The sequence below is a fragment of the Pomacea canaliculata genome, linkage group LG1 (genome assembly GCF_003073045.1).
Source record: "Pomacea canaliculata isolate SZHN2017 linkage group LG1, ASM307304v1, whole genome shotgun sequence".
Lineage (NCBI taxonomy): Eukaryota > Metazoa > Mollusca > Gastropoda > Architaenioglossa > Ampullariidae > Pomacea > Pomacea canaliculata.
The window spans coordinates 40,153,014-40,175,771 of record NC_037590.1 but is presented as its reverse complement, the minus strand read 5'-3'; the positions used below and the strand labels follow the sequence as shown (position 1 = coordinate 40,175,771).

The window sequence follows — 22,758 nt, the reverse complement described above, 5'->3', positions numbered from 1 at the left end:
CTTGGCGGCAGGTTTATTAGGATATAAAAGAGAGCGAGGCAGGGTCAGACCGGGTGACAAACTATGCTCTACTAATGGAAGAAAAAGAAGAAGAATTTAAATGTGCGTTTTATTTACAGCATTCAGACATATTTCTGCTGAGCAGATCCAGGGTTTTCAATGCTGTCCTGCCCTCTATTTACATAGTGCTTCCCAGCCCCCTATATTTCCCAGAATGGAAGATGGGAGGAAAGGCAGGCGGGTTCTCTACGACTGTTTGCAAGGTTTTCTTGGACGAAGCAAGTTTTATCTGCGCTCAAGCGGGTGGTTTTACGAGCCACTTCCTGTCGGGGGTCTGTGACTGCCAGCCGCCAGACGGCGGACATAAGAAAGGTGGAAGGAGGGGCGGCACGCGACTGTCTGCCACTCGGGACAAACCCACAGCCTGATGAGTGGCTCATTGATTGCACACTGGCAGCGACGACGACATTGGCAAGGTGGTCACGTGCGGCCAGGGATGACAACCATGAGGTTAGGAACAACGAATGAAGGCAGCGTGGTCAGGGGAGATTATAGACATGTCTTTGTTGTCTCCCTCTATTCCTGCTCTCCCTCTCTGCTTCTCTCTTTCAAACATATAAATATATCTTCAAAAATATATCTTATTTTATTATAATTTACAATATATATATTAAATATATCTTGTTATATATAAAGCGTCTATACAGTCACGTATGTCAATATGAATAAACAATTTTGTCGGGTGTGTGTGTGAGAGAGAGAGAGATGAACAGAATACCTCAGGTCCTCAACAAAATTGTTGTCCACACTTCCCTACACTTTGTGGACATACAAAATCAATTTCGTGTGTTGAACGTCTGTCTCACTAAAACAATTTATAAAAACATTCCTCCATATTCCCCTTCCAACTCCCTCTTTATTCTCTCCCAACTCTATGCACTCATATATGAAAAACAGCCAGGTGATACACCATTTATAGATTTATGCTTTGGGTTAAAAGGTCAGATTCTTTTTAATATGACATACATGAATGAAACATTAGTGTGTAATACGATTAACCCATTAGCGACTGCAGGTAGAGTTAACATCGGAACTGAAAACATCATAGCATGTCATTGGTCATCTGCAGTGCGTTTATTTATTTATTTATTTATTTGTTTATTTATTTCATGAACCAGTATTTGATGGAAAGCAGGACCAACTCATTACGAGGTTAACCCCCTCACTGACAAACACATAACGGGCTGCGTTGTGTGACATTGTACAGTAAAGGACCCAGTCCTCGTGTGTCAGTCTACGAGTGTTTTACTCACTTGCGGGAGGGGCGCGGGGTCGTATGGTACCGCTCAGGGGCCGTGATCATGAAGCAAGGGTAAGTCCTTACCCATGAGCTCAATGTAAAAACCAAGAACAACATCTCTTCGTAGTTACGATGGACTGTTTAGACCTCCCAACGGAAATGGCTTCACCCGAGGGAGTCTTCTCCACTGTTTGGTAAATTGTTTCCGAAAATCCTCGAAGTCTGGACACCGATTCTATTTACGGAGACGAGACGTTTGCACTTGCTATACCCGGAACAAAAAAATAAATAAATAAAAATTACACTTGTTCCATGAATGCAGCCCCTGATGACATGCAAGCCATCCTTCTGCTAGGCCGAGCTTCCAAGAGACACCAAGAGAGGATGTAATAAAGCTGCAGACAACTCGCAACCATTTCATCCACGCATGCCCGCATCCTGCAGATGCTTTTGTTAGGTTTGTGGCCGAGCGGCGCCGAGGTCTGAATGCACGCGCCGATGCACTGAAGGACGCAAACAGCGTCTGCCGGACATCTGTAAACACAAGGCTCTGAGACCAGCAGAATCCTGTCAGGCATCCAAGCGGTCTCGCACCGGCTCATGGCGACTTCCAAAGGAAGGAAAATCAATCCGAGACTTGTTTCTCCTGAGGCTTCTGGAGACAGAGAGGTCCAGGTGACAGGACCGTACAGACGTGAGCCCCAGCGAGAGGCGAGGCTGAGGTTCAGAGCCTCTTCACACCTTTTTTTTTTGCGAAAAGGGAGGTTTCTTAACGCCAACTTCGCGAAGGACATTATTTTCAGCTGAAATCACAGGTAGCATTGATATAAAATAAAGAGTTAACGTAAATAAAGATAATAAAGGACATATAGCTATATAAAGGATTCACGAAAAAGATAAAAAGGAAATGAACAGAAGCTATGTAGCTTTAACCACATCTCATGACAAATGCTGAAACAGTTGATCAAGATTGCGAGGATGAGAACGAATCCCTAGGGGACCTAAATTCAGATATACTTCCAAGGGAAATAATTGAAGCCATCCGTGCGCTAGGTAATTGCAAGGAAGCAAGATCTGATAGGTTTATTGGGGAATTCTTTAAAAATTCCTCTGCTTTAGTCATCTAATTTTTTTTACAAAAACTTTAATAATGATCTTTTGGCTATGGATTAATTCACCCGGGATATAAAAAGATGATCCAGATATCCTGGACACATACAAACATTGTTAAACATCTGCAGTAAAATTTACAGCTGTATACTGAACAGAAGATCAAATAAATTGATAGACGAAGCTGATAAGATTCTTGAAATCCAAGCAGGATTTCGAAAACAATCATATCACAATAGACCAAGTTTTTACATTATTTGCAATTTCCTAGAAACAGTTTGTTAACCACAAAAAGTTAGACGTTGCATTAGTAATTTTAAAAAGGCGTTTGATTAAGTCATTCGACAAAACTTTAGAGGACCTTAGAGAAAAATAAACTAAAGGGTAGAATGTAGTAAAGGCTAATATAAGGGTCTGAGAGGACACCATCGAGTCATTTTCATAAATGAAAACAGGGTAAAGTTTTTTTTAGCCGGGTTCTGTTTTCTTTATTTATTGATGAGTTTGGTCATTGACATTATCAACAGCGGTAAACATGATATCCAGCTTCCCCTTGACATTGAAATTTTAATTAATTTTTTTGCAGAAAATGTAGCATTAATCTCTGTCAGTGGTCTTCAGAATTAGTTAAATGTTTTAAGAAATGCGTCTAATAACTTAGTTTAGCAGTTAACTTAGATAAATTTAGAATTTAGTCCTGTAGTATATTAATATTGTTGTATTATCTGCCCATGTGAAATGACTGTATGACGACCAGGTTTTATCTGTCGGTAATATGTACAAATATCTTGGTATCTATCTACTAGTCTGTCTTTGTCCCACACTTTCAACGAAATGGCCAGTAGAACAAAAAAAAAAAAAAAAAAAAGGATTATTTCAGCAACCAATGGTGATATTTTCTTGTGACAGCAGGTGAGCTGTCAGAGTGGAAACATCCTTGCGGCAGTGTTCCCCAGACACAGTAACTCCAATTACCTGCCCTGCCTCTCCAATGTGACCGTTTGCTGTATTGTCTAGTTTTCATTTCCATAACTGTTTCTTGTTTTGGGGATGAGCTGGTAGTCCATTGCCCAAACCGCAGTGCCTAGAGGACCGGCGGATCACATTTGTCTGGTCTCTACATCTTGACCTGTCCGACATGAGTACCCGTACAAGGAATTCCAGTCAGCATAACTCTAAAGGTTGTCATCGAGTCGTTCAAGCTCCCTGACCATGTTCAGGTGGAAATTCCATCAGAGGATGGGAAGTCTGACACGTATTTTCAAAACGCCTGGAGAACCTGTTTGAGTGGACACACTGAAGACTTTTACACACTGGGTGTTAATAAAGGGAGAAAATCCTTCGCTTCCATCCCAGCGACATCTTCTGGCTGCAGCGACTACTACCTCGGAGATAGGCAGATACCCTAGATGTCCCCCGGGCCAATCGATTTCCCAGAAGAGAGTTTGATCAGCGGAGGAGAAGAGGGCACTTCCGGTGTCTCTGCTCTAGTCACTTGGTTGTTAACAGCAGTCGACACACAGCAACAATTGTGTTCCGTCTTTCCGGTCTTTCTTGGCGAAGAGCTCACAATCAGAACGAGGCGCCGAAGCCTTTTACAGACGGTTAGAAAAAGATTATTTTTTTTAATGTCGCCATCAAACGCCTTGTTGCGGTTCCTGACATTGTCCTCGATGGTTTAAGAGGATGACAACGATTTGCAGAGTGTGGGAGAGGAACATCGAGTGGGAGGTAGAGACGGGGACGTGGGCGATTGACACGATGACAATAGCAATTATGAGAGAGAGGGGGAGAGGGAGAAAATGATATTGGAGGAGGTGGTAGTGGTTGTGGGAGGGGTAGACAAGTTGGAGCGATTGAAGAATGAGACAGAGGAGACACAGAGAGTGGTAAGTGTGGTTGTGATGGGTCGGAAGGTAGAACAAAGGACCAAATCGAAATGAATTTGATGCTAAGATCGGTGCGCGCCGGGAAATATTCGACCAGGCGAGGCCACTCTGATCAGCAGTCGTCCAGTTCCAGAAAATAAGTCTGGGGCGACAAGAGCTTGATAGCAGCTTCGTTACTTCATCCCCGGCACGTGCAGTTCAAAGACAGTGCGTGCATCACAGTTGCCACATGTGGACACGAGAATGCGACCGAGGTGACCTGAGCATGAAACATGTTCGTGAGCACGTGAGTCTGTGTGTGTGAGAGAGAGAACAGCAGAGAGCTTGTGTGTGTGTTAGTTTTGCCCACGCTACATTTCTCAAGCCCTCCAGCAAAGGACCCCTGTCCTCCTCGTGCCCCATTTCTGTCCAGGCCACGAAACTACCGACTGCACCGCCTCCCGTGACCCAGAAAATACCCCAGCAGGGTGCCTCGATCCTCCGCACCACCCAGAAGTCGGGGTGTCGACTGGCTGCCATAGAGCAGTTGTCTTCTCTCCCCTTGAGCTCATCCTTCCTCCCTCCCCACCCACCCCACCACCAACCGTCATCCAGCCACCCACCCATTTTCTATCCGGAGACGAGTATGATCTCTGTTAAAAATGACTCCTCACGAAATTATCTGTCGGAGGTTGTGCGCATCCTGCTTATAAATGTCGGGTGTGGAGAAGTTCGCACGTGCACCACGACAGCAGTCTGGAGGAGCCGCGATGGCTCAGTGGATCACCCTACACCAGCTGCAGACGCGCCTACCGCAGTGCACCGAGACGCCGCGCGGCGGTACGCAGAGAAACGCTCCGCCCACCGCCAGGATGAGAGAGACAGAGAGAGACAGAGAGGGCGGCACCACAAACTTTCCCAAGCTCAACCTTCGACAGCCACCCACGTACCGCGAGATCTCGCGTGAAAGTGCAAAAGCTGCGCACCTCAAAGGAGGATGGAAAGGAAAAGAAAACTGGCGAGGTTGTAGATGAGGCTAAGAAGTTGCTGCTGCTGCTGCTGCTGCTGTATACTATGTGCGGCCGCACGAGCCAGGGTGGTGACGCGCGGTGGGACGAGCGCTTGCCGCCCCTTGTGGTCGCGTGTCAAGCCAGCCTCGCTCTGGCCAAGCGGCGGTTGACAGCGGCACTTGGTGTTACGCGGCTTCCGGCAGCGCATCGAACTTCCTTCGCTGGACTCGGCGCTTGAGCAGGACGTGCACCTCGCAGGTAAGTGTTGTACTTACTCTCCATGTTCTTGTGGTTTGTGCGCAGTAACTTGCAGCAGGCCGGCACCTACCCCACCACCACCTGGAGACGTGGGAGGGTGTGACACGTGAGTAGACGATATTAAGCAGTGAGATCCTGCTGTTCAGGTTCGAGTTCCACTATTGAAAAGTTAAAAAGTTTGATTCTAGAAATGTTTGATAGGAAGGTAATGACTGTTACCCGGCTCAGTCTTCTCACATGTATATGTCTTTGTTATATTATCGAAAGGAGACAGAGGGTTACACATTATTTACATCGTCTCACGAAGATGCAACTGTTATGGATTAGTGTTAACAAACATGAAAACAATCATAATCCGTTGTGACGCAGCGTCATCAGAAAGGTCAAAAGTTGTGACTTCTCATCGCCAGACATAAACAGTTGTGACACATAATCAGAATGCATGAACTTATCAAAACAAATATAAACTGTTGTGACGAGAGATTTGTCAGAGAGGGTTTGTGATTTGTTTTTTTTTGTGTTTTTTTTATCAGCCAAGCGCTTTATTTCAACGAAGCACAATGTATAAACTTGAAACTCTTCTTCCAAAAATAAGCGCAAGGCCCTCGTCAACGATTCGTTGGGTCAGACGTGTTTCGAGCAGTCGCAAAAGTAGAAACATTTTCGCTGGCCTAAGTTGTTCATTCCGTATGTAACAATAAATGTTTCCACATTAACAAACATTGATTGTACCACGTGATCACTTCCTGTTTTCGAGCCTGAGATGATCATATCTGTCGACTTCTCCCTACAAGCACCGTCGTGCCCAACATATAACCTATAAATCCATTTATAATCCACGCAAGCCAGGGAATTATTATGAATTATTTACATCGACATTTTATGTTCTTTGATTTTATGTTATCGCCTGATTCCTTTACGGAAAAAGTGAAGGTTACCATAGTTACCATGGTAGTTACAGTCGCGCGGGTGTCACAGGACTGTTACAACCTCAACATGGATACAAGCACGGAGTTACATTACATATCAAACTCCTCGGATACAAGCATGGAGCTGTATGGAGCTTGTTACATGTGGACAGTCTCAACCAATCGAAAGCCCTTACTGTGCTGCGCATGCGCAGTGTGACAGTCCCCGCTCGTGACGTCAGACACGTTCGGAGGCAGCAGGGTATGTGATGCGGTGACGTAAGTCGAGGTCAAGCGTCCAGACCCCCGAATCGATCAGCCTCTCTGTCCACGTGATCTCGCCAGGAAAGAAGCTTAAGAACCGGGCCGGGGTCGACAAAGTTCACCTTCCCGACCATCTTGACGATATTCTTATGTCGAGTGTGTTTCTCGCGCTTTCCACGCGACTGTCATATAAATATTAAAATGTCTTTGTCTACCACTGTCACACATTCCACAGTATGTAGCTAAGAGCAGTAAGTGTTCGTCAGAATGGTGCACAGCAGATGATGTAGTTGCTGGGAGATGAACCACAGGTGGTCTAGTCGACTGTAGATACAGAAAAAAAAGCAAAAAGTCTGGGGTCCACCATTCCATCTTTCTTTGCTATATCGGTCGCGGCAGAAGGAAAGAAAACTTGACCGATCATTTTATGCTGCTGATGTAGTAAGATAAAATCAGTTATTTAGATTATAAGATTTTTAAAAATAAGATTTATAAGTTATAAGATTTTTTTTATGAGAGAAACTCATTACCGAGTGTCAATGTACGGGTGAGTTGTTGTAGCTGTGACGGAGATCATTGCGAACTGTTAGACACCTGTCTTACAGGGGAACTCGGGGCAAGTTGCCAGACTATATTATAATATCTGATAGTATCCACTGAAGTATTAAATCGAATGTAACCGATGGAATTGGAATTCTATGTCAAGCTAACAGCGTATCATTGCCGAAGCTCTGGAACGCATCGGTTCACCATAAAAAAAGCTTTGCAAAGAGAGAGAGAGAGAGGAGGGGATCGAACCTCAATTGTCTCTCACTATCTCTGTATCTCTATCACACACACACAACAAAAACAACAACAACAACAACAACAACAACCACACACGTAAACAAGTGCCATCATTGAAACTTGTTTGCAAAGACAGTCGTCAAGAATTTAGTGCAAAACCGTACCAAAACACTTGACAAAACACTCTCAAACACACTTCGTGTTCGTTGTCGTGTGAAATGATGTTCATACCACCATAGACGTCAGCAACACGACGAGTGCAGTTATTAACGATCCGCTTCCTTATCTGACGAACAACATTCTCTTCCTTGCAGACGACCTGCCTCGTTGTCGCATGCACTGCTTACTCCCTCTTCTATTTAGCGAACACCACCCAAACTACTTTCTTGTATTTTTCCAAATCGATATTAGGACGACCTTGCACGTGAAATCAATCAAGCAATGACACTAATAGTGTTTACAGGCGAGAGCTGTAAACAACCTTTTGCCCAAGACGCCTTTTGCACACGTCTCATAGCTGACGGTGTTTGTTGTTCTGTGGCAGCACTGACCGGTCCTGTCCTCCTTCAGGGGGTAATTCGCATTTGGTGACATAATTACCGCCAAGACGAAAGAAAAACAACGACTGTGAGACCCTCTCAGGCACAAAATGGCCGACGAAACGCTTTAACGGCGCAGCACTTAAGACGGCCATTGCTGCTTATCCGGCGTAAAATCAAAAAACACGAAGCGGCCATCACTGAGAATTGCTGGAATTGAATTAGAGACGATTAGAGCTGGTGGCTAAATGCTTTTACACTGTCGTAGAAATGCAAGAGATCGCACGTGCGAGAGAGAAATCCTTCTGAAGCACGCGATGTGATCCTCCCGCTGGACATTGAAGGTTTAGTGAATGCTTCATTTTTCCCTAATAACTGGATGAAGCTCAGGGTAATACACTGTTTCCTCACTGTTTTGGGCCAATATCTCCTTCCTTCCGTTCTCAAGATAAACGCCTACAGACATGCGCAGAAAGGCCAAACTCGTGACGTCACGTTTGTATACATACATACCTATTACATATAATTCCTGCTCTCACTGGCTGAGTACTCGACAACAGTTATTTATGTTTGAAATAGACCTTGAAATAATAATAGCAACCGGTTAATCCAGTTTTGCTGATTTTAAAGTAAAAGTTTGACTTCCATTCCTTCTGAACTATTTATTCTCGATGTAAAAATAATTATTTTTACAAAATATTTGTTTGAATCTTTTCATTATTCGACGTTCGTCTACCTTCCACGAAGAATACTTGAAGTGATTTTTTTACTCTTATTTTTATCCACGACCTTTAATGTTCAAATGATTTGTTAGGTAGGTAATATTGCCTGCCATTAACATCTGTTCCCGATGTGAACTAACTCAAGTGTACATGCGCAGTAGAGCTGATGATGCTCGTGCGAACGGATTCACCGCATGATGACAATGATGACAGGCTCCAAACTGGACAGATTCTGTTCTGTCTGTACTATGAACACTTATCACAAATTTTCTGCTAATTTTCGTAGTTTTTAGAAACATTTATCGTTGGTGTTTGTTTGGTTTAAAGGACGACAGGTGACCTTTAACCTGTAACATTTCTTTCCAAGACTCAAGGTGTCGGGTGACACTGGATTCAACAGATCTTCCCATCATGCCAAGCCACCTCCAATTTTCTGCCATCCAGACAGTTCTTCGTAAAAAATATTATACTTAATGTCGGGGTAGACAATATTGACAGTTATGAGACAGGAAGCAGACTGTCGTGATACAGTTAGCAACAGGCCCTGGTCATTGTGACAATATTCCCGAGTTGTGGCAGGACATTAATAACAGCCAACCAACCGCAATTGTTAATATTGACAACGACAGACATTACACACAACTGTTCATCTCAGAGATGTTGTTTTTGTGTCTCGAGGAGTTGAGCAAGAGTGAACACAGTGCCATGACATATTGCGGGCATGAACGGCACTGAACCCTGTAATTTACATAAAGGTCGTCACGAGCGTGGACAGGGTTAGGTGGTGAGGTTTTCGCGGAGGAAAATAATGTTTGGTGGTAGATTAATGATGTGGTTGATTTCTGTTGTTATGAGGGATGATGCATGACGAGGCGACATTTCCACTGAATTCTCTTTAATATTGAATTTAGAATCTGCACTTTGAGCCGAGTGGTTTTTTTTTAGGATTGCCATCGTCATAATTATCTTATCATCATCTATGATTATTGATTATCAAGTCTGTCCTCTTTTCGTAAGTCGTCGTTAACAAGAAATTGTCATGCATCGTCTGAATGATTCGTGTATTAGCTATCCCTGAGAAATCTATCTGTCTGTCTGTCTCTCTATCTATCTATAACGACGTTATTCCAGAAACTATGACAGAAACAAAATGAGAGAGCGAGCAAGAGAGAGAGGGTGGTTGCCAGCAGCACTCACACAGCATTCTGTCCCTTTCTTCGCTAGAATCGGTCGGCGGCGCCTCTCCCAACCCGCTGCCCTTTGGTTCAGTTCACACACAAGCACGCAGGAAAACAAACAAACAAACAAACAAACAAACAAACAAACAAACAAACACCAAGAAACACATGCGAGCATACCTAAACATAAAAATATACACACATATATCAACTTTATGCAGGCGGGTGGAAGGAAGGAAAAACAAGATTGAGGTAACCACTCTGTCAGCTCAGTACTGACTGTAATGCGATCTGTCCATCCCAGTGCAAGTAAGAGAAACAGGAGGGCTGTGCTGTAAATAAGTTCGATTTTTCCACAAAGGGGTTAAGAATTCAAGTTTATGCGTGCCATGGATACCGTTATTTAACTTCTGTAGACATCTATACGACCGACTGAAATAAATCTTTCCTCTGTGTGTGTCTGTGTGTGTGTGTGTGTGTGCGCGCGTGTGTGTGTGTGTCTTTCTTTATTTCATCAATGTTAGACTTGTTGGGAAGTTTTCCTCGGTCTGTGAGGGAACGGGTTGTCTGTCTGCCTGCAGGAAGCAGTGGAGCTAGAGGTGGGTGAGAAAGAGAGAGGGAGGGAGGGAGAGAGGGATGGGTGTTGTCGCCCGACTTGCTGCCAGGCAATTGCATTTATCCAGCCAACAAGACGTTTTGTAGTGGATCGATGGAGAAGCAAAGTTGTGGTGGACAAAGTATAAAATGATATCGACCATTACATCGCCACCCTTGGTCTGGGTAGCTTGGTATCGAGACAAACAGTCGGGTAGGACACAGTCAAGCATGTCTGTAGCAATGAGAGCTGCTGAATGTGGTGAGCTGGGACTGGGTTGTTGTGAGAAACAAATTCAACATACTACTGACAGAATCACTAAACAATCTTTCAAAAAAAAGGTATCAGGATGATGCGAAGAAGAAGGTATCAGGCTGGAGCAATGGACTCCTCATCTCAAAGTCCCAGTCCCAGGGGGATTCTATCTTGGTGACCAAATATAAAGACTGTCTTTAAACTCTCCAGGCATTAGATGCATGTCTTGAAAGTAACTTGCCGGTCTTAAGTGCAGCTCGACCTCGCTAAGGATGGTTTAACCTGAACCAAGAATTTTCAGAAGCTTAATTCTGGACGCGTGGGTGTGTTCTTAAGAGAAAGGTCCAGACAACACGTGGTAAAAGCAATGGCATTGTGTACCACTTAAGTACGGGATCTGTGACAGGGATGAATGGACAAATAAACTGGAAACGATCTGGTAAAGAAGTTAAGTCCCCCTTGTTCTCCTTCCATTGTCCAGCATCGGCGCTGGTGCCAGTGGCGGGCTGGTCTTTGAGTGTCCCTATGGGGGAATTATTATACATCTTTGGACTGTCTGTATGTCTGTCTGTCTCCATTTCTTTTTGTCTACATTATTCATTCCCTCTTACTCACAAACAGACTCATTCGTTCGTTCGCTCATGGTTTGAACACAGGAAAACTCGTTTAAAAATGACCCTTGCTGTGTAGTTTCAATAATCTCTCAATGTTGTTTGATTGCTAATTCAAGAACATTTCCGAATACCACAGGCCGACAAGTTAATAAAGTAAAACACCAAGAAGAGAACTTAAAAAGCAGAGAGCAGCCTAATGAAGCATTGTAATGTCAAAGGAATCCGTTTCTACCTTCCTAACTTCTGTCAGCTTGTATGAAGCTCTCGGCAGGCAATATGTAGCTAAGTGAGGACACTAACTTTGGCTTGCAAAATCGGATCAAGTTGTGACATGCCTTGCAATAATTACCAAAGCAGATCCCCCAGTCGTAACTGACAGAACCTTGTGATAGGTAATGTGAATAGACAGAGTTAGTATTATATCTGGGTTTCCGTGGAAGTGAAGGTGGTGGTATGTTTGTGTGGAGAAGACTGGAACAGCTCTACTACAAACCACAGCAAAGACACACCAACATCGTCATTGTTTCTTCACACAACTGACTTGAGGTTTGGTTCTCGGATAATTTTTGTTTTGGTCCAACCGACAACAACGACTTGGCGCAGGCAATGGTTCGATTTATTGGTATGTCTCCAGGCTTCATAAAAATCCGGGATGGATCTCTTATAAATTTGCCGCGAAGATGTGTGAGGCTGAAGGCAGGCGTAAGGGGTCCTGGACACTAATGGTAGCAGCTCACGCTTCATCAGCTCTCTCGCGGATGCCACCCAAGGGGAGAGCATTCGTTATTTACTTCCCTTTGTGATTTTTCCTCCTCTCACAATCCTTTTTTGTTCCTACCCACCCAACGGTTTCTTCTGACCTCCGCTGCTGTCCTGGCTGGAAGCTGTCTAACCCACGCTGTCTTTCGCAGTAAAATGGAATAATAAATTGAAAATCCTGAAGAAAATAAAAACAGAAGACAAGACAGCGCAAAGATGAAGTAACGCGCCTCTGGTGGCAAACGTCCGGGAAATTAGCCTCGAATGTCTCAGAGGTTTCCAGTGATTTCCGAAACCAAACAGGCTGAAGAGAGGGTTAGCATCTTGACTGTCACTTCGATCTGACGGTTAGCTTTCTTGGTCTATAGAAATAATTCAATTTATTTTATTGTTGCGAGCTGTTTTCTAATTTAAAAATATTCACCTGGAGTTAGGTGAATGTTGTTTTTTTATTCCACGTGAGTATAAAGTAAGATTAAATAGTCAGCTGTTATCTTTAACACGTATATTCGTTGGTAAAATGAGTCACCAACAAAATGTAAAAAAGTGAATGTGAAGGATACTTTATATAAGCCACGGTCTTCTCATTCTGGAGTCACTCAACCACAAATATCCTCGATGTCGAGGCCAGGTGCACAGCCATTCGCTAGGTACTACCTGCAAGGTTAAGACCTAGCAATCCGAGCTAAACCTCTTACATTTTACGAAGGACTTAAGCCATCTGCTTGCTAGCATCCACCCAGCATGCACCTCGCGACTTTGTCGTGTGCCCTTGCCTTGTAGGTCAGCCCCGCGCTGCCAAAGGTCAATATCGCGTTAAGATGGCGCTTTACCGCGAGCTTCTGCACGTCCCTCCTACGTCACTAATAGCACGCGCAGCACGTACAGGGCGCCACCTACCGCCGTCTCCACGCTCCGCTTGCACGGCGAGTCTCAGCCCTAATCACGTGACCTGCCAGGAAATCGACCGAATAATCTTTGAATGCCTAGTCCAGGCCCAAGAAAAAGGTAGGGGGATCGTATTCAGCTTTCTTGCGCTAGACTCTTTTCCCAAAAAGTTATTAGTGTCTTTAAATAATGAATTTCCGCCAGACTGATTTTTTCCCCTGAAGTATAATTTATGGCTACCGTATGAAATGGGTGTGGTTCAACAGCCACACTGGTACGTGATCAATGGTGTATTTTTACACACATTTGTATGTCTCACAAATGCATTTATAAAAGAAGCATCATTTGTTGATTCACACCCACCTGAGACATGTTTGTTTGTAAACAAGTCTACTGAAATCTCACATGTGAATTCCAGAATAACCCTTCACATTTTTGAAAAGAAATTGCCACTTTGTTGCTAATCTGCAGATTTTGAGAGTGGTCAAGAAAGAAAGAAAGAAAGAAAGAAAGAAAAAAGAACGAATGAGCAAACAAACAAACAAACAAACAAACAAACAAACAAAGAAACAGTATTTGTCTTACAAAGGGTTGTAAAAAGATATTTCTTTTCTTACGCAGGACAGTATCATCTAAAGGTTGTCTCCCGTAATTTACTTCTGGCTATGACTTCTATTCTGGTTGTCATTCGTTCCCTTCCTGTATTCCATATCTCCCGCACTCCTCTTCCACTCAGAAAAGCAACTTTCCTCACTCACTCCCACATCGCCAAATCATTGCAACATCAGAAGGTTTTCCGTTTCCAGCTGGCCTTGTAACATCCAGGATCACTACCTCTAGACCAAGGGGTTGGTGAAAAAAAAACCATAAATTTACTCACGAATAAAGGAAAAAAAAAAACAGATCCTAAATGTTGTCTTTCCTGAAGAAAGCCGGCCGCGGTCAAAAGCCAAGGTGTCCACGAGATGCGATCCTGCCAGCGTTGAATTATTTAGGGACATGAAGGCGGAGAGATGATGGGTTAGGAGGAGGTCCGCCACTCGGTGACCCTAGACAATTTATCAAGCCTTGTCAAGTTCGTAATTACATTAACCTCATTTACCTCTCTCCGCAGCCAAGGACGATAACTGATAATCTATCCTTCCGCAACGAGTTACCCGCCGCGCGTTCGCACGTGCGTGTATTTAAGAACACTTCCGCGCCGATAAAAGACAATGTTTAGAGAGTTCCCTCCCACAAAACGTGTTTTTGGCGACATTTTCCACTCAAGCTGCGATGTTTTACGGAAGAGGAATTCATCTGTAGCCGAGGGATACACAGAAGGTGTCAATAAATACCATAAATCTTCCAGAAACATTTTCCCCTGATGATTCCAAAATTTGTCTAGCGAAAATAATGCACCAGGATTTTGTTTCAGATATTTTTGACATTTACTGCATATTGTTCAAATCGCCGTTGTCTATATATATAAGAAATTGAATAAACAAACTAGCCGATGACCTGATGACTCGTCTCAAAATAGTAATAATCATCTCATAGTGCGTTTCCCTGTTTTAAAGCACACTTAATGTGGTCTATAAAAAAGTAAAACACTCAAATGTACAAAATTAAACATAATACACAAATAGACCAAACCATATCAACAAATATACAAACACAACAACATAGCATAGGAAAAAGATCTCACAGTCAAGGTGGACAAAAGCTGGATCAGAAGACGCTTTGACTGACCATCTAGAGGCAACAAAGTTTAAAGCAGAGGCACCAAAAACAAACAAACAAACAAACAAACAAACAAACAAACAAACCCGAGCAACATTCCACAACTGGAGCCTGTATGTTCACTTGCGTTGATCAGAAGCCACGATGAGTTGATATCCTCTGAACAGCTGTTTACTAACCGCGTTGCTTGCCTTGCTTTGAGTAGTGACAGGATACTGATCCTGACTGGAAGATCAAGGTCTAAAATTAACCTGGATGCACGTGTGTAATTCTCCAGGAGCACAAACACCAGACGATAAACCAGCGCGTGCAGCTCCCGCGTGGCGTAAAGAAAGATGAAGGGAGACAATTCGCCGATCGTCCAAGACGTGGTTTGTTGGCTCAGTCTTAGCCACGGAGGCCGTTGAATGGAGGTGGAGGGTTGTTTGAATCAAGAACCATTAACCATTGGCCAATCTTCTAGCCTACACGTTGGTCTTTTTTATATTAGTTCCAGAAGTCAGAGTGCTGTCCCTTTTCGCCTTTGTTTCTTAGAGCAACACGAAATCTCTGTGTTCTTCACGTGGTGTGATGGAAGGAAGCGGTACCTTTTCCCATCCTACCACCAAATGTGATTATTCTTAGGAAAGATAAAGGTTAAGGGAGTAAACTCATACAGCATCACGTGATGTTCACACGGCATCACCACGCGAGGGTTTCCCGGAGGAAAGCACCTGCCAGACCTCATGGTCATCGTCTCTGCGGCCTAGGCATCCGTCAGGTGAAGGATATCGGCAGTAGTTTCCCTTGGAGAGGAGATGGGCTCCACCTAGTGTATGCGCCCTGAGAAAAGGTCTACGGTTAATCGACATCGAAGAAACTTCATGGCAGATCGGTCGATGCCTGGATCAACGGCGACCACTCATCCCATCCGCAAACTCCAGGGGAGGCAACAGAAGAAGAATGTGTGCTGCTGAAGCCCACCAGCGATAAAGATCCGCTAAAGCTTTCAAATTCAGCATCAGTGAGACCAAAACGAGGCCAGGTCATACTCAGGAGCCAACACAGGCAGTGACCATAACCTTGTCCTGAGGAGCATGATGTTGAGCCTGAAGGTAAAATATATTATCCCATTAACATATGAGTGAATTCTCGTCTGAAAATACTCCTCATCTCGCCGGATATCAAGGTAGCGATTCCACCTTGTCTGCGCATGCGTATCTCATGACTACCGGCGCATGCGCACTGAGTGGGTCGAATGGTGATCGCGGGCGAAGGTTCAGATCGCGACTACTACAGCCTTCACTGAACTCAGAGAGTAGAATTTATGTCAACAAAAGTGTGCTTTGTCCCTCAGAATTATTACGAAAATTACATCGCATTTCTGTTACAGGTTAATGACAGTAGAATGTTCTGGTAATTAAGAACTTTGAAGTTCATTTGCCAGAGTTAATGACAGGATAGTAACTGCACCGCGTTTACTATTCATCAACATCACACAGGTGCGTTCCACATAACAGGAAACTTCTAGAAATAAAATGGCAATGAAGTTTTATTAGCAGACATTTGGTAATATTAGCAGCAATTATGATCAAAGACTAGAGGCTATGAGTGCGCGCGCGTACACACACACAGGCACGGACACAAACACAGACACACACACAATTTTAATTCAGCCAGCGAGCAAAATGGATGGACGAGACAACAAAATCTCAGAATAATTACATCAACTATGTATGTCCCATCTCCTCACAGTCAATCTGAATTTGGGAAAAAAAGATTGAACTCATGAACAATTCAAGAATATGTCATTAAAGATTTATAGTTTGCTGGGAGGACGAACTATTGACGTGTTGGATACTTTTTTTGTGTAGTTTTCATTATGTCCACAAAGTGTCTTTGTTACTGAGTTTTGTGTTCACTAAACGCGTTTACCCAGCCTGTCACACTACCCACCAGCGGATAGTGGCTGGCTACCCGGAGTAAAGACTCGGGGGTATGTATACCCGCCTAAGTCGTTCTATCAGCCGCTAAATTATCGGTTTCCTTTTGATTGATTTCCGTTGGTCATTTACTTTTAGGATAAAAATAAAATGTAGTGTGTAGTGTGTGTAGTGTGTGTGTGTGTGTTTGCTCGCACGTACATGATCACGAGAGTGGTTCAGCATCCATCATCACTAGCACTGAAGGGAAAAATGAGAATCTTGCCATTTCTCCTCCGACTCACGTGTGAGCTGCTTTATCTGGTTGGATATATTTTTTGGATGATCACCTCCTGATTCAGATGGTAATGCTCCACGGTGAACACAAAAGGTCTCATGCGCCGCGGTTTGATGAATAAGCGAGTGTGGAGGATAATGGCGATGTTGATGCCAAACAATTGCTTCCTTCAGCAATGAGCGATGAAGAGCGACAAGCTTTTGACTGCAGCGTGAAACACAAAACTAAACACTGGAACTAAACCCCTGAGCGATCGTGCATGCCACTTAAACAGCACGTGACAAAGTCAGATGTTCGTGAAATGAAGTGGAAGTAAAATGATTTATATATTTACACACATATATATCTATAGCGTTAGAGAACGGTGTGTTTGTCAGAAACAGAACACTTGCTTAACATCATAGACCTTTACAAGGCCTTTGTTCGCATCCATCTTGGCGCTCTGATGTTTGTCTGGACCTTGATTTAATTATTTACAAGCTCACGCCTGAAAGCATCTCACTTTCCCGTCTTCTGTCACCTTCCAATCTACACCGGCATCTGTTTTGCTTCATCCCTTCTGACATTTCCTACGGTTGAAAATTACCTGATCTCTCGTATCGAGTATCCTCCCCTGGTCATCCTCCTCCCCCCCTACCCACCAAAGAAGCGATTGGCACTGGTCAAGATCGATAACTGTGCACCTGAGATAAACTGATTAGAGGAAAGTTTTTGTCTCGAGGTCTGGAATATTAGCCGCCAAAAACTGCTGCCACGAGGAGCGAAGGAAACCACTCACCTGCGCCATGTTGTTGATGAATTGCCTGTCATACATCTTCGTGTAACTTGAAACGAACAGCAACAAGCAACCGGAAGTGGTATTGTAGAGCAGGACATCTCAGCCCTCCACTCCGAGACATCCAAGCGCTGACACACTCCACTGGTCACGTGACCTGTGACAGGAGGGGTTAAACGCGCTAAGCTTAGAGTGGCAGCTGCTTTGGAATGAAATACAAGCAGAAATATTTTTAAAAAAAGGAAAATATAATACATCTCTGACTTTTTCTATCTCTTGCTGTGTAACTCTGCTTTTCTCCTGTCTTCCTCTCACATCCAGCCATCCATCCGACACGTGCATAAAAGTGAGAAGCATATTATTATCTTATCTCACATTAACTAAGGATTTCTTTTTGACTATCATGAAGGAAGTTATCACCATTGAATGCTATTAGCAAGCCTGTTCAGTTGGCAGATGACTATACATGTGAACATGAGCATGATTCATCAACAAAAAGAATGAAAACAAAGATGACAACAGCCGAGTGTGCGATCTGTCGCTGCAGCCCAGTATATCACACAAACAAATTTTCCTCTATCACAAGCTAACACAGAAATAATATATTTCTTTCTTACTGTTTTATTACTTTTTCTTTTCTTTGTCTGTAATGACAGTCGAGCTGCCAGCAGCTGCGAAGTCCCGTTCGTCTTAAAGGAGAAGGCAAGCTGGACTTCAATGGTGGAGACTAACATTCTGAGTGTCGTCTGCTCAACATTTTGGGTTTCAAACAAATCGTTTACTTACCGTTGACTCTCTATATTTTGTGCTCTTTCCCGAATTACAATTAACTAACCTTAATTTGGGACGCTGGAGGTATTATTTGACAGGAAAGGCAACTCTTTCTAGTCGTCTCCCCTTCACGCACTTCTTCCTCGTTGTAATTAAAATTGTAGACTAATTGTATGGATGCCAGATTGGTGTTAATCTTTCTACAACCACAATTACAAGACTTAAAGAACTCTTGTACCAAATGGGTTGGATAATGACACTCGACAAGAAAACATGGCCGCCGTCGTGTACCTCCCCGACCTGTGTTCTGGACGCCATTGTATGTAAACGATTGTTTTGCAACCCAAACTTTAAGCAACAATGGTTCAGGCCCAGTTTGTCATCTCACTTGCCTTTTCCTTTAAATGGACTTGCGTGCCAGCTGTGCAGCATCCCTTCCTGCAACTTTTTCTGTGGGCGAACAGAACTGTCAAGACACGTAAGCAGCGGAGGACGAACCGAGTGTTGTTTCTTTTTGTAGGGACGAGAAGAGCGAGCTGTTTGTTTGTTTTTAGGAGACAGAGATGTGGTTACAGAGACGATATATGGGGATGCTCGTGGATGGGGAGGGGCCAAGGGCAGACAATCCAAGTTCTGCAGCAAGAAGGGTCAACCACCGTCTTGTCATAAACCTCGGGGCAGCCAGGCGTTAGAAAGGATTACGGCCTCGGTGTCGGCTTAGCATCACGTGACAACACTTGACCCCTCACCAGCCCGGCCCTCGTCCAGGCTCAGCTTAATGCGCTAGCAAGAAATGTCAAGGCTTTATCGCTTTACAGTATAGGAAAAGGCGAAGATGGGGCGACAGGTTGCATATGATAACATGGCAGTTTTTAAATTCTTAGCCTTTAAAAATGAGAAAGTGTGTTCAGTCCAAAATCAAAAGTAAACTGTGGAGAGAAAAAAAATCAGCCTAGAACTTCTGTTAATGAAAATCATTCTTAAATGAGTAGTCGGTGCTAAAACATTTACTCCGTCAAGAAAAATATTCTTATTTTTGCGTTTAGGAAAGAAAGAAAGGGAAAGGCAGAGGCAATGAAAATTCTTAATGAATTATTATTAATGAGGGTGAAGGGGACTGGGGTCGAAGGTATAGACCCCACCCAGGGACATGTGTAGGTGGACTGCTGTCTGTCTGCCAAGACCAACACTTAGACTCTTGCGAAGTTCTCCGCTCTTAGTCTCGGCGAGCTTAAACCATGAATGTGACTAAACCGGAAGCTTTGTGTACACCAGCCTCGTTCTAGAAGTTATCTGAAAAAATGTTATCGTCTGCAAGCAGTCCATTAATACAAGTTCGTGGTCCACCAAAGCACTAGTGGCGCCCTGAAACCGATCCACAAGTATGGCCCCTTGATGATCTAATTTTTATTATTAGCTTTCACAAATTCTAACCCAACGCGTTATATAAGGTAATAAAAAGTTCACTCATAGTTTAGTAACCGCTGGGGGCAATGAAAGAATGGTTTTCTGTGCCTTGGGCATGCTGTAGATGGTGGAGTTCAACTTTTTCCCTCCCTTTCATTCATTAATTCTGCTGGGCATCTGCCGGACGGGCGAAGATGGATGTCCCCAGCGGGCCTCGAAACACTAACCTTCTGCTTTACAGTCAAACGTCCTGGCCGCGGGAAAGAGATGGATAGAGTGAGAGACAGGAGGAAAGGCTAATTTCAAATAAGTTCTTTTCGTTATTTGCATCTACAAATGAGTAGATAATTACAGCATGAGAATAGTATACCACACAGAGCGGAATCCTATAGAGCATCAGTAACTATACCCTTAAAAGCGTTTCTTAAACGGGTAGATGTCGAGCGTTTGGCCAAGTTGTGTATGAAGGTCACTGCAAACTAATGGGACAGTTGTTCGGGACATTGGAACTTTGGTCAACATGGTGCGGTAAATTCAAACTTGGTTTCCATCACATTGCCAGGATATTTGCCAACATAATGGGGCTTTACGGGTACATTGGAGGTTTGACATTTCGGCACTTTGTCCGGTTGTCAATGGCAACCATTGCTGGATGTAACGTCAGCTCGAATGGTGGGAATCGATTTTCGCTGTTAAGCATCTTCGTAACCAATTGCTCATCTCACCAAACCTACCGCTCGACCGCCTTTAACGTCTACAGCCTACCGTTAATCATTTCAACCTCGCCGAAATGGCGGCACTGGCACTAAAACTCCACATTTATAAATTTGCCAGGAGTCGGTGGCCGCACGCCGGTGGCACGGAATGGGAGTGAAGTGGGGATGGGAGATAAAAGTACTGTCCGATCGTGAAGGTAATAGGAATCTCAGTGGGGTGAGTAGTGTTCAGTAGTCGATGTCTAAAGTGAGCTCGTCAAACATCTGCTGTGAGTCGTACAGAGTCCCAAGTAGTTGTTAGCTGTTCCTAGCTGCTCCTAGCTGCTCCTTGTCTCTTGTTGTACCTGTAAATGCTAACTTAATGGCACGACCAGAGTTCAGGGACACAGTATGTAGCTAAGGGCTGGACAGTGCCTTTACCTAAATGTTATGGATGAGCCATGCAGATGACCTCAAGGACCAGTGATTTTTTCATTTTCTTCTGTTTCCGGGTTTCCCATAAATACAATCTGTTCACCTTACAATCATCACTTGATACAACAATGATAAACCCCTAAATGATACAATACTCACCCCTTCAGTAAAGCACACACTACGCCTCTCACCTGTAATTTTGATAGGTGGAATGTGCGCCGAGTGCATGATCGCACACAGAATGTGATTCACGTTAGAGATTCACGTGCGATTCGTATCATGAAGGCTTTGAGCTTGTTTGTTTCCCCTTCCATCTTTCTGTATGTCTGCCTGTCTGGCTGCGTGTCTGTCGGTCCCCTTGAAGCGTGTAGGTGTTGTCCGTGTAATTTTATGCTCAGTCGCCCTGCTGCCATGTTGGGACCAACTGATCATTACGTCATTTCCCTTATTCCTCAACCTTCCCTCCCCCAGCCCCCTCGTCCTCCAAGTCGTCGGGCGGTCCACGGGGCAAGTTTCAAGAAGGAAATTAGTTTTAAGCCATTGGCAGGGATCAATACCGTGGCATTGACGCCCACCCCTTCCCCTAGCCACCCGCCCACACACACTTTCCTCGCATCACGTGACTCTGTTTCCCAGGGAGGTAACCAAAGATGGGTCTTGGCCAGAAAATGTTCGGGTAGCAGCATGTGCTGGCAACGATGCCACGCGCGAAGGAGCACTTACTCCCGTGTCTAGTTCTTGTTCAAAATTATTGCCCTTTCCCCTCAAACCGATGAAGGCCTAATTTATCATGGCCAAGGACCCGTATGCTCGTGTCACCTGAAGACAGTTTTCCCTTTCCCGCTGTAAACACTAATTATTGCGGGTTGAGAACACAGGGACAGAGCGAAAAGAATGAAGAAGAGAACGAAAGGTACATTGGTGTCGGGGCCAAATCACTGCACGAGAAGACAACTCTTAGGCGAGTGATAAAACTGTAAAAGTTGGACACAAAATAATTTATCTGATTGCTGGCGATTGTTTATTTATTGAGTTGATTGTCGGTTCCTTTGTAGTCTTTCGTGTACAGAGAATTGAGCTCGCGTGCGCATTGGAAAATTGGACAAAGTCGACGACGACTACGATGATGATGATGGATGATTGATTGATTGATGATGGATGGATGAATGATGGATGATGAGTGGAATATAATGAAGTCTCAGAACAGATCACCTGCATTTCTAGTGAATAGAAAGCAGAGATGCTAAGCTTATGCAAGTGGCATTGTAATGTGATAAACAAATGACAGAAGGAAGCAAGGTAAAATATAAAGGAGCTGAGAAATTGTGGATGGTAAGCCATGTCAGGCTGTTCCAGCAACTTCCACTGTACTGCCACCTGCCATGACAAGAATATTCGCAGCAGTGTAGCATCTCTGCCTGGCAGCCTTCCCCTGGCAAGCTGAGAAGCACTGCAATATGTCAACAGCAAGCTAGCAGCATTGTACAAAATAACTGGCAAGATAGGCATCATTGTAATGGTTAGTTGGCAAGCTAGGCAGCATTGTCAAGTATAAATGGCAAGCTAGGCAGAATTGTAACTGTTTAGCTGGCAAGTAGGCAGCATTGTAAAGCATAACTGGCAAGCTAGGCAGCATTGTAAATTATAAATGGCAAGCTAGGCAACATTGTAAATTATAAATAGCAAGCTAGGCAACATTG

At 43.9% G+C, this 22,758-nt stretch overlaps 1 protein-coding gene across 1 annotated transcript in view; it reads left to right on the top strand.

Annotated features, from left to right (window-relative positions):
- The first annotated feature begins 5,194 nt into the window (after positions 1 to 5,194).
- LOC112568916 (GTP-binding protein Di-Ras2-like) overlaps positions 5,195 to 22,758 on the top strand; it is a 41,523-nt gene continuing 23,959 nt past the window's right edge. Inside the window, exon 1 of the mRNA XM_025246490.1 lies at positions 5,195 to 5,546. The gene's annotated coding sequence lies outside the window, so the exon portion shown is untranslated. The remainder of the gene's footprint in view (positions 5,547 to 22,758) is intronic.